Source organism: Ovis aries, chromosome 20, assembly GCF_016772045.2.
Source record: "Ovis aries strain OAR_USU_Benz2616 breed Rambouillet chromosome 20, ARS-UI_Ramb_v3.0, whole genome shotgun sequence".
Lineage (NCBI taxonomy): Eukaryota > Metazoa > Chordata > Mammalia > Artiodactyla > Bovidae > Ovis > Ovis aries.
Window position 1 is genome coordinate 13,741,822 of NC_056073.1, and position 12,414 is coordinate 13,754,235.

General features: G+C 49.5%; 1 protein-coding gene across 7 annotated transcripts in view; it reads left to right on the forward strand.

Moving 5' to 3' along the window:
* Positions 1-12,414, forward strand: part of DAAM2 (dishevelled associated activator of morphogenesis 2) — a 130,990-nt gene that overhangs the window by 28,798 nt on the left and 89,778 nt on the right. For 2 of the 7 annotated variants that reach the window (XM_060403168.1, XM_060403170.1), the window contains exon 1: positions 1-12,414. This exon is cut by the window's left edge and continues 23,151 nt beyond it; it is cut by the window's right edge and continues 16,085 nt beyond it. The exons of the other annotated variants lie outside the window; for them this stretch is intronic. The gene's annotated coding sequence lies outside the window, so the exon portion shown is untranslated. 7 annotated transcript variants of the gene reach the window in all.

Genomic DNA, 12,414 nt, shown 5'->3' on the forward strand with positions numbered 1-12,414 from the left:
TTTGCTGTGCCAGAGGGGAAGAGGATCCGGTTCTGACAATTAAATGCTCCAGAATCAAGATCACTGATGATGCTTGTATCGGTCAGAGTTCTCCAGAGAGAATTAACAGGATTTGTATATCTCTATCCCTGTATCCCTTCCTCTCTCCTCGCTACCCTTCCTCCCTACTTACCCTCTCTCCTTCCTGTCATTTATTTATTTTAAGGAACTGGCTCACTTGACTGGGGGGACAGGGAAGCCCCTGCAGGCTGGAGACCCCAGGAAGAGTCAGTGTTGCAGCTCAAATCCAAAGACAGTCTGGAAGCAGAATTCCTTCTTGGAGGATGTCCATCTTTTCTTTAAGGCCATTTCATTTCAGATGATTAGATGAGGCCCACCCACGTTATGGAGGGTAATCTGCTCTACTCAAAGTCTACCAATGTCAATGTTTATCCTATGTAAAAAAAAAAATTACCTTCATGCAGACATACCTAGTTTGATCAAATATCTGGGATCATACCTGGTCTGACCCAGTTGACACATAAAATTAACCATCATAATTAACCATCATTAACACTCAGCATCTTCTGTCAAGTCATGGGCCAGGATTAGTCACATGGCCCCACTCAGACGGGAGAGTCCAGGATATACCATCTATTATGTGCCTAGAGGAAGGAGTGGACCCAGTGATATTTGATGTAGTGCCAGTAATGATCACAGCTGTGAATTCTGTTACCTGAGGATGAAAGAAAGCCTCAGTCTGCATGGTCCCCATTCAATGCCTTCTGCAGAGTTGATGTAGAAATCGTTCCATTTTTCAGTTGTTTTATTTTGTTGGAGTATACGTGATTAACCTGGCTTCCCTGGTAGCTCAGTCAGTAAGGAATCTGCCTGCAGTGCAGAAGACCTGAATTCAATCCCTGGGTCGGGAAGATCCCCTAGAGAAGGAAATGGCAACTCACTCCAGTATACTTGCCTGGAAAATCCATGGACAGAGGAGCCTGGCGGTCTATAGTCCATGGGGCCACAGGAGTTGGACACGACTGAGTGACTAAACCGCCCCTTGGTTTACAATATTATGTGAGTTTCAAGTGTACAGCGGAGTGAATTAGTTACACATACACACATATCCATTCTTTTTCAGACTCTTTCTCATCTAGGTCATTATGGAATATTGGGTAGAGTTCCCTCTGCTATATAGCAGGTCCTTATTGGTTTTCTATTTTATATTTCCTAGTGCATATATGTTAATTCTGAACTTCTGATTTATCCCTCACCCCCATCTTTCCCCCTTGGGTAACCACAAGTTTGCTTTTGTGATTTCTGAGTCCGTTTTTGTTTTGTAAATAAGTTTATCTGCATCACTTTAAAAAGTAGATTCCACATATGAGTGATGTAATGATATTTGTCTTTCTCTGATTAGTAAGTGTGATCATCTCTGGGTCCATCCATGTGGCTGCAAGCAGCATAATTTCATTTTTCATGCCTGTTGTAGCATTTCATTGTGCATAGGCACCACAGGTTCTTTATGCACTCCTCTGTCGATGGACGTTTAGGCTGCTCCTATGTCTTGGCTTTTGAAAACAGTGCTGCAATGAACGTGAAGCGGGGCGGGGGGGGCGGCACGTATCCTTTCAGATTATGGTTTTCTCCAGATATATGCCCAGGAGTGGGATTGCTGGATCATATGGCAACTCTCCTTTTAGTTTTTTAAGAACCTTAAAGCTCAACATTCAGAAAACGAAGATCATGGCATCCAGTCCCATCACTTCATGGGAAATAGATGGGGAAACAGTGGAAACAGTGTCAGACTTTATTTTGGGGGGCTCCCAAATCACTGCAGATGGTGACTGCAGCCATGAAATTAAAAGACGCTTACTCCTTGGAAGAAAAGTTATGAGCAACCTAGACAGCATATTCAAAAGCAGAGACATTACTTTGCTGACTAAGGTCCGTCTAGTCAAGACTATGGTTTTCCAGTGGTCATGTATGGATGTGAGAGTTGGACTGTGAAGAAAGCTGGGTGCCGAAGAATTGATGCTTTTGAACTGTGGTGTTGGAGAAGACTCTTGAGAGTTCCTTGAATGGCAAGAAGATCCAACCAGTCCATTCTGAAGGAGATCAGCCCTGGGATTTCTTTTGGAGGGAATGATGCTAAAGCTGAAACTCCAGTACTTTGGCCACCTCTTGCGAAGGGTTGACTCATTGGAAAAGACTTTGATGCTGGGAGGGATTGGGGGCAGGAGGAGAAGGGGACGACAGAGGATGAGATGGCTGGATGGCATCAGTGACTCAATGGACATGAGTCTGAGTGAACTCTGGGAGTTGGTGGGGACAGGGAGGCCTGGCGTGCTGCGATTCATGGGGTCGCAAAGAGTCGGACACGACTGAGTGACTGAACTGAACTGAATAATTAGCAGTGCTGTGCGTCTTTTCATGTGCTTTTTGACCATCTGTGTGTCTTCTTTGGAGAAATGTCTATTTAGATCTCTGCTCACTTTTGATTGGGTTGTTTATTTTTGATGTGGAATTAGTTTTAGACTGAGACCTGCCTGCCCTCTTCGCTCACAGTAAAGGTTATGAGGGATGGGTTATGACACGTCCTGGCCTCCAGGGGTACTAAATTTTGAGATTGTTACTAAACATCTTCCTCTGTTACTTCTTTACTATTTCCTCTCCTGTTTCCTGTGTGTGGTGTTGCATTCAAGAATCCTTGCATGTTGTGTACTGGAAGAATGCCCTGAAACAGTAATTTGGCCTTTGTGGCTTTCTTTTAATACAGAGTCTTCAGGTTGTGTTTTTTCTTGCTTGGATGAGAAAAGGCTCCATTGTTAGCCCTCACTTTGCCGCTCATGCATGCTATACTTCTGACAAGCCCCTCCCTAGTCTGGGCCTAGTTTCCCCAGCTATCTAGAGGGGCACTGAGCCCTGGGATCTCTAAGTTTCCTTCTGGGTCTAACGTTCTGGGCATCTTTGGTCCACAGCCTCTGCTAGTGACCCGCCCCCTCCAGAGCCAGGGTTTGTGGACCGGCTGCCTGGTTGGGTCCGGTGGGGGCTGCATGGCAAGGTTCTCCTCCTTGAAACTGGCAGGATCACTCTGGGTTCTCGCTTGAAGCTGTGGCCTCGTTAGTGCTCTGCCCATGCTGTGTTCATGAGCCCAGAGAGAATCCCTTCTTCAGCCCAGCTCGGAAGCACCATCCCCCTTCCTGGTTGGTGGGGGAGCCCAGAGCGAGCATGTGTCGAGCTGGATGGAGTTCTGGGAAGCATGCAGAGGACAGGACCAGGAGATGGGAACCGTCCATCTTACCTAAAAGTGGGGTCTGGGAGCCAGGCCAGCCCTTTATGGCCATCCAGGCACACCTAACCCCCAAAGAGCAGAGTTTTAAGGACCTCAACACGACTTGCTGTCACAGCATTCATGTGCTTCCAGTACCCACCCCAACCAGTTGTTTTGTAGCTCAAGTGAGATAATGTTTGAGAAAGGACCTGGAAAGCTATACATGCTGTCCAAACATTAATATCAGAACCTCCCTAGAGGTCCTCTTCCCGAAGAGTCCATTGTGAAATGCAGAGGACGCAGGTTCAATCCCTGGTCCAGAAACTAAAATCCCACATGCCGTGGAGCAGCTAAGCTTGTGCGCCCCAACTGGAGAGTCCATGTGCTCCGTTGCCCCACATGATGCAACTAGGACCTAACGCAGCCAAATAAATATCAAAAAAATAAAAAGAATGTTTCCTCTGAAGGAGCTTGTTTCTTTCAGTCAGAAACTGGAGGATCACAGTAGCCCCCTTAAAAAAAAATTATCATCGTGTGCTGCCTTATTCCATAGGTATTTTGGTGCTAGGAATGGAAAAGTGAACAGACAGTAATTCATTAGAATACACATGATGCCAGATCTCAGCATGCTCTGGATGGGCAAAGCTTATAGGAGCTCAGAGTAGGGATCAATCGATTCTGCTTGTCAGGGTGGAAGCCTCCGTAGGAGCAGTGCCCACAAGCTGGGTCTTAGTGTCAAGGACTTTGTGGGAGGAAGCGAAGGGCACCATAGGCAGAAGGCTTTGCACGAGCGAAGGTCAGCGTGCTGGCTAGGCTTAGGGAGACCTCGGGAAGTCTAACCTGGCTGCTGGGTGAGGCAGATGGGACCAAGCGAGAGGAAAGCAGCAGGGCATTGGTGATCACACTGTGAAGGGTTGGTGATCACATCGTGAGGGGTCTAGAATAGCACAGGAGTTGGGTCTTCGCTGAGTTTTGTTTTCTTTTAATTACCAGATGTGGAAAAACTTTCTAATTTCAGTTTTGGCTGGAAAAAAAAATGCTATTGCTCTAATTCTATTGAAAAGCTGCCTGTAATTGATAATGGGCAAAATGTAGATTTCATTAGAGTTGCCGCGCTGTCCTGTTCATTTTGCTACTTTCCCACCTCTTAGAACTTCCACATGGAATAGAGAGGCCTCTCTGCTCTCGTCTGGTCATTTGAAATATTCAAGTAGGAGATAGGAGGCAGAATCTTATTTTAAAATTTTCTCTTAAACATTTTTTTAGTTGCTAAGTCATGTCCGACTCTTTAAGGAATAAGTGCTTATTTTAGAAAGTGTAGGAAATCAAACAGCAAAGAAGAAGGAAAAAATACAAAACTTCAAAATACAAAAAAAGAAAATTCTACCTTCCAGACAAGATTGGTGCTACTATTTGGGTAATTATTTCCAGCGAGCATTTTGAGGGTGGACACCTCGTCTTGCTTCCCTCATAGCCCAGTTGGTAGAGAATGTGCCTGCAATGCAGGAGACCCCGGTTCAATTCCTGGGTCAGGAAGATCCCGTGGAGAATGGATAGGCTACCCACTGCAGTATTCTTGGACTTCTCTTGTGGCTGAGCTGGTACAGAATCCACCTGCAATGTGGGAGATCTGGGTTTGATCCCTGGGTTGGGAAGATCTCCTGGAGAAGGGAAAGGCTACCCACCTCAGTATTCTGGCCTGGAGAATTCCATGGACTACAATCCGCGGACTCGCAAAGAATGGAACAGGACTGAGCGACCTCCACTTCACCTTGTCTTGCGCGTTGCCTTTCTCACTACGTGAACCTGACCCTGGGGGGAGCTTCGTCTGCATTGTCTATTGATATAGGGAGGTTTCCCTAGACCCCTTTAGGGAAAATTGTTTGAATAGAACCAGGTAGCTTCAAACCCAAAATATTTCCGTTCACTACCTGCAAAATTTGGCAGTTTTCTGTCTAGGCTTCAATTTCTTCATCAGTAAAATAGGAACAATGAAAATAACAGTATCTCCACTCTCAAGTATGTGTGTGCTAAGTCGCTTCAGTCGTGTCCAGCTCTGGGCAACCCTATGGACCGTAGCCTTCCAGGCTCCTCTGTCCATGGGACTCTCCCGGCAGGAACACTGGAGTGGGTTGCCTCATCTTCCTCCAGGGGACCTTCCTGATCCGGGGACTGAACCTGCGTCTTTCACGTCTCCTGCACTGGCAGGCGGGCTCTTTACCCCTGGCACCCCGGCATGGGTGCACACTCAAGAGCGGAGACCAAATAACTTCTTTGGTGCAAAGGGCATAGGAAGGGGCCTTGCACACAGGAAGTGGTTCACATTTGTTACGGGTTTTTGTACTGCCCTCTGGGTGAGTTCATGCCCCAGAGGGGGAGGTTTGGGGTGGGGGTGGTTGCAGGTGGAGAACTCTGCCTGTGAGAACTGTCTTTCTGTCTCATTGTCTTACACAGCAGGAGAAGGTCAAGCCTGTTAAATCCGAGGATTAGGCTTGTGAACAAACCAGGGTCCTAGTGCTTGTTGCCAGCTTTTCCCTGAGTAGCTCCACCATCCCCACAGCCTCCTTCCTGTGTATATTTCTCCCCATGGGCTTTCCAGGCAGGCTGTCCCTTTAAGAAAGCAGCCACAAGCTGTGTACTCCACTGGTAGTCCGGCCTCCCCTGCTGGGTGCCTCCTTTGACTGCAGCTGGGACCCTTCTGGGCTGGATCTGTGGGCTGGACCCTCCCTAGGAAGGAGGCTGCTTTGCATCAAGTGCACATCCCCAGGAATCCATGCCCAAGAAAGGACTTTCTGGCCAGAGCCCCCCACTGCAGTCCTGGGCTCCCATCCCTCTGCCCTGGCTCTGGGACATACAAGGATCATTCTTAGAGACTGAGCTCAGGATCCCTAAAAAGAAAGTTAGAAAATAGCTGGATAAACTTGGGAAGTGAGAGAAACCTCCGATTGTGGATTGCAGTTTTGGGATTGAGTCTGGTGATTCTTGCTGGATGGAATCTGATGGTTAAATGTGGGAAGGAGAAAGGGGGGCCAGGGCTGGGATTCCCAGTGGGTAGGGAGCCTTGGACTTGGGGCCAGCCCCACCCCTCCTCCTAGCGGTTGTCATCCCTGAGGCAGGGAGCTGAGGATTGACATCTGGAAACATCTGGAGCCAGGCCTGAGGGGTGAAGATCAAGGAGAGGCAGATGTCAGTTTTCTCTCATTTGGGGAAAACAAAGTGTGGCCTGGGAGGGCTGTGTGTGAAGATGCCCCAGGCCAAAGGCAGTGTGTGACACCACGATTCCGTCTCAGCTGGGGACTCAGGGGCAAGGGGACAGACCAGGCCCTGGGCTTGGTCTCTAGGGCCCCTGGGCCCGGTCAGCTGCCCGTGAGTGACAGCAGGCAGGGCTGGAGCGGGAGGAGGCAGGTGTGCCCAGGGTTGGGAAGAATGAAGGCCTGTTGTTCTGAAGCCTGGGAACGTTGCCCTGGGGGGAGGCCCATGCTGCTCTAGCTCAGCCTGAGAAGGCATGGGGGAGGGGTCCCCAGGCAGAATGGGACTGAGCTGGTACCTCCCCACTTTGCCCTATTCCTGAGGCCTGGGCACAGGTGAGCTGCCTAGCTGAGAATGCCCAGGTACAGTTGGGAGGGCTGGGGTCTGTGATGCCCACAAAGGATGCAGGCTACAGAAGCAGGTTCAGTCCCTGAGCTCTAGATCAGAGATGCTCGCTGCCAAATTCTGTTCCGAGAGTCCTTTCCTCTGTCCCATCTTGTGCCAGGCTGTGGCTGAGGGTTTACTGAGATTGGGGAAAAAAAAAAAAATGCCATGATGGAACTGGCAGGGTGTGAAGATCTGGAAAGAGGTTTTGGATACGAGATTAAAGCTGTCTTTGACAAGTGACAATAATAATTACCATTTATTCTGTAGCTTGAATGTGCCAATCATAGTGCCAAGGGCTTTTGGGGTACCGTTTCGTTTCATCCTCGCAGTGATTGTTTGAGTCACGAATAGTTTTGGAGATTTTTTTAGAAAGATATTTATTTTATTATTTACTTGGCTGTGCTGGGTCTTGTGGGATCTGTCAGTCGAGGCATGTGAACGCTTAGCTGAGGCATGTGGTATATAGTTCCCTGACCAGGGTTTGAACCAGGGTTGGGAGTGCGGAGTCTTAGCCACGGGACCACCAGGGAAGTCCCTAGAGACTTTTATGGATGAAGAAACTGAGGCTCAGAGAGGTGAAGGTCCTTGCCTGAGGACACAGAGCTGGTAAATTGCAGAATCAGGACTCGAACGTCTTCACTCATTCCTGTGTTGGTTTAAAAATGTTGAGCCTGAGAGCCTTTGTGTGCCAGTGATCCTGATGGGCACTGAAGACATGACTGGGCACTAGGTGGGGGAAAGCCTGACCAGCCTAACCCCACAGCCCAGTCCTCAGCCCCAGGCAGTCTTTCAGATGAACCCAGAGACCCTGGGGGAGAGAGTTGTGTTGAGAACTCGGCTTGAAAATGTTCTTTGCCTTAAATGTTTCATTTTGTTTTCACTTTAATAATAATCTTAAAAATGAATGCATTCATTCTGAATCATCTGAATAGGCATCACAGAACCTACTACTGGCCTGAGGTTTTTGTCCCCGAGTTTATGCTTCTGTGTGAGTTGGGCCCAAGTGGTTTCCTAAAATGATAGTGTTTAACGTTAATGCTTTGTTTCTTAAACCGGATTCTGCATTGTGTGCTTGGAAGGCCCAAATACCGAAGATTAAGAAAGGCTACACTGACTCTACTGCAGGGAGGGGGAGGTGCAGTGAGGGTATCCCGGGAAGAGATGGTTTAACATCCCTTCTCCGCCTCGGGACAGAGTGAACTGGACTCAGTCTGGGGCTGGGGGAAGTGAAGCAGCGTGCATTTCTGATCTCGCAGGATCAGGGGGGACCCAGTCCAGAGATTCAGAGAGGAACATGCAGCTCAGGAAAGAGGAAAGTCCCTGAATTAGGGGTAAGGAGCCCCATTTCCAACACACCCTCTCTGACCTCTAGCAGATGGATGCTCCTCTGTAAGTCTTTCCAGATGGGGCAGCTTGTGCCAAGGCTGGGAAGGGAAAGTGCCAAGCCTCCTGAGAGCGCTGTGTGGTTTCTTCCCAAAGAGGGGTGTTCTCTGCCCACCCCAGAACTTCAGGCCTCTCCCAGGGTCCAGCCGTTGGGTGAGAAGGCCAGAGCAGGCTCCCTGACATCCAGAACTGTAGATGCAACCCAGGCCTTGACCCCCTGGAGACAAGCAGGCACTTTGTGCTGGCCTCGAGTCTCGGCCCTTGCATATGGGGCCAGGTGGCTGGCACCCCATGTGGATCAGAGAGCCCCCCAGGGCAGGTGGCCAGAGATGAGACCCAGGACCCAGACCGCCCCCTCGTCCTCGTCCACCTCCGTCCTCGTCCACCTCTTGTTCCTCTTCCTCTTCCTGCTGAGGTCTTGGGTCTTGCTGTGAGGTCACTGGTGGTCACACCTCCCTGTGAGCAATGCTCTCATTATCTTTATCCTCTGGTTCCTGTCCTTGCCCTGGATCCTGACCGATCATGCTGGGCTTCCTTTCTCCAGACCTCTCTCTGGCCCCATCCAGCTCCGGCATTAGGAGTCGGCGAGCCGGGAAGTCCTGAGAACACAGAGTTTGACTTTGGGGGCTACAAGGTCTCCGTCACTCTCACTTGACTCTGACAAGTTGGTTCCCCGTGGCCAGCTAAACTCCTTAACGTGTTCGCCCACCCGCTTCTACATCTCTGGGCCCAGCTTCGGCACTGCATCTTTCTCCTCCCCGCCGTGAGCCTTACTCTCCAGCTGCCCCACCCAGCCTACCCTTCCTTGAACTTACTCGTCTCTTCCCTGCCCCTGAACCCCTGCCTGTGCAGTCCCCCCAATCGCTGCCCCCCACCCCCGCCGAGTCCTATTCACTGATAAGATTTTGACTCCTTGTTCAGGTCAGCTGTTCCCTTTTTACGTCTTGCCACGACCCTGCACCCCTGAACCCTCTCCAGCACAGCGAATTCTCCTCTGTGACTGTCGCTTCATACTTCCTTCACACCCTGCACTTTAGTAGTTTGTCCCTCACGGTATCTCTTCAAGGGCAGGAATCGATAGACTTGGCTATTGCCACTGCCTCCCCCATCCCTGGCTCTGTGCCAGCCAGGCAGCAGGCGGGAAGGAAGTCCTGTTGGCACAAAGGCTCATGACCCGTCCCTTCCCCACTTCCAGAGCCCCTGTCACAGCTGGTGGCTTTCTGGGGTCTAGCTGAGCCATTTTGGGAAATCAAGACCTCATCACGTGTCAGGCCCTGAAACATCCCAGAGCCAAATCCATCCCTGGGCCTGTAACCTGAGCCTCCCCATTCCCTGCACCCCGTGATCAGGTGACCCTGTTTGTTTTGACATCCTGTGAGGGGCCCAAGTGGGGACACGAGAGATCCTGATTTCAAAGCTAAAATTTTCTCTGGTAGCTGCTGAAGGCCAGGCCCCTGCCAACTCCTGGGCTCCTGTGTTAGCATTTTCAGTTAATTAAGAAAACAAGCCCTGAATCCCTTGCTGCGATGGTTCTGCAGATTCAGGGCAGAAGGTGCATGTCAGCGTGCAGGAAAGGCCTCCCAGCTTCTGTAGGCAAGGTGAGCCGGAGAGGCGCTGCCGTGCCTTCTCAGCAAGAGAAGATGCTCTGAAATTGCGTCCTGGGCAGCCGACTCCAGGCAGAGCCCAGAGTGTGAATTTCTGCCCCACCTGCCCTTCCCAGGGTGTTTTCTGAATGGATGGAGGATGGATCCAGGCCAGAGGGATAAGAGTAGCGGAGGAGGATTCGAGAGCCCGGAATTAGCCCGTCTTCTTCTCCAGAACCAGGTTATTCCAGCTTCCTGGCTGGTAGAAGAGAGCGGTGAGAGATGGTCCGGGGATGGCTTTAGCTGGGCTGACCTGCCAAGGGGGAACCCGCAGTCAGGGCTGTTGTTCACCTATGCAGAGCCTTGATGTGAATTTGAAAGGGTATCTTTTCTTAAGGGAAAGGTAGCTAAATATCAGTATATTGCTGCAGAAGCTGCCCAGCCCACCCTCTTCCTAACCCACACTCTCTAGGGTCCTTGGAAGTAATGCCGGGCCTCCACCAGCGCCCTTTCCTGACAGAGGTGTCATCTGACATCTGTGGGGATCGGAGTTGGGCTCCCAGGCGGTACAGGAGCACGGCTGCATCAGGCGTTGGTGCTGAGGGGCCAGCCTGTGCCTTCGCTTCCAGGTGTGCTGGCCCTGCAGCCGCCGTGAAGTCGCACAGCTCCGTGGAAGCGGGATTCTCTTGCCCAGCCTGGACGCTGCACGCAGTGGTCCTGCTGCCCTTGGGCAGAGGACGACAGGCTGGAGACCCAGTCCTGCTCTACCGCTACCGAACAGTCCAGGGCAAATCATTTGGCCTTTGTGAACCTGGTTTCTAGTGAGAAAAGGGGATGAGGCACACACAGAATGTGTGTCTGGAAGGTGTGGGTGTGTATAAATGTTGGATAAAGTGTGAGTTGCTTAGTCATGTCCAATTCTTTGTGACCTGTGGACTGCAGCCCAGCAGGCTTCTCTGTCCACGGAATTCTCCAGACAAGAATAATAGAGCAGGTAGCCATTCCTTTCTCCAGAGGAACAATCTTCCTGACGCAGAGGCTGAACCTGAGTGTCCTGCACTGCAGGCAGATTCTTTCCTGTCTGAGCCACCGGGGATGTTCCAAATATTGGATAAGGCATACGCATACCCGGCCTGGCTCAGGGAACCTGGCTTCCTCCCCCACTGGATGTCTGTCTTGTTCCATCCTCCCTACTGGCCAGGTATCTGGCTCCCTGAAAAGATGCTGGGGAGGAATAACAAAGACGTGATTAGCTTCTGCTCAGCCTGAGGAAGAAGGGGTTGTAGAGTCAGCTCTTTGTATCTGGTTTAACTGTCCAAATGATCAGCAGTTGGTGGCAGATAGTTTTTGACTTTTGAGACCCTTGCCTTTATCCCCTGGGGCATCTCAGGGCTCCTTGCTTTCCCCAGGTAATGACTACTTCACTCACAGGGAAGGCCATATTCTGCAGAAGGTGGGTCATTTGGGGAAAGCATGTCTCTCAGAAAGTGAGAATCCTTGTGGTGCTATAAGTGGGACGCAAGTCATTTGAGGTTTTGAGGGGGAGTTTCTGATCTTTCTCTTTTTTCCTGTTTCTCCCTCTTTCCCTTGCTTCCCGCCCCCCGCCCGCCCACTTATTTGCCCTTTTAATTTCCAAATCAGTCCTTATGTTGTAAAGCTGATATGATCAATAGCTCTTATTTCCTGGAAAACCTGTTCGAAATGCCACCTGATCCTCCTCAAACTCCCAAATCCCTGGACATCAGGTGGATTTGTTTGCTTTCAACTTCTGTTGCTAATTTTTCTCACTTTGCCTGAGGAACATTTGCATGCAAAAATTTAGGAAAAAAATTTTTTAATTAAGGAAAATATACTTAAAATCAGACGTGGAATATGAGACAGCGTACTGATGGTAGATGAATAATGCTAATTGTGTGCGAAGTCACAGCTTTCTATAACATTGACTTGGCAGGTCAGAACTTTTTTGCACTGACTATTGGGAAGACCGTCTCTTCTTTCAAGAGTTTCTAAACATCCTCCAGGCTTCAAAGAGAACATTTGAGATAAAGACCAAAAGAAGTTGTGAATTTGTTTCTAGAATATTAGGGAACATTTTCCAGAGGGAGAGGCCCTCACAGGATTCACAGCCTTTAGGGAAGTATTCACTGAGGAATCTGGGTAAAGGTTTTCGGAGTTTTTATCTACTACATTTTTTATAGTTGTTGTTTTATATACACTCTCTTCAGTAGAAACTATTTAGAGGAAACCAAGAACTGAAGGACCAAACCAGGATTTGTCTGCTACTGAGAATTTGAGGGTGGAATTCTAGCCGTGGGCTCTCATGAGTTTGCTTTTCCCCAGGGGCAAATGGCCTTGCTTCTCAGGCCTCAGTTTTCTCCTCTGTAAAGTGGTTTTGAAAAGGATAGTCACCTCCTCTCTCAGCATCCTGTGCTTCTCCGAATTTGAGTCAGTTCTAAATGAGGTGGATGAACTGGAGCCTATTATACAGAGCCAAGTCAGACAGAAAAACAAATATTGTGTATTAAGGCGTATGTATGGAATCTAGAAAGAGGTACT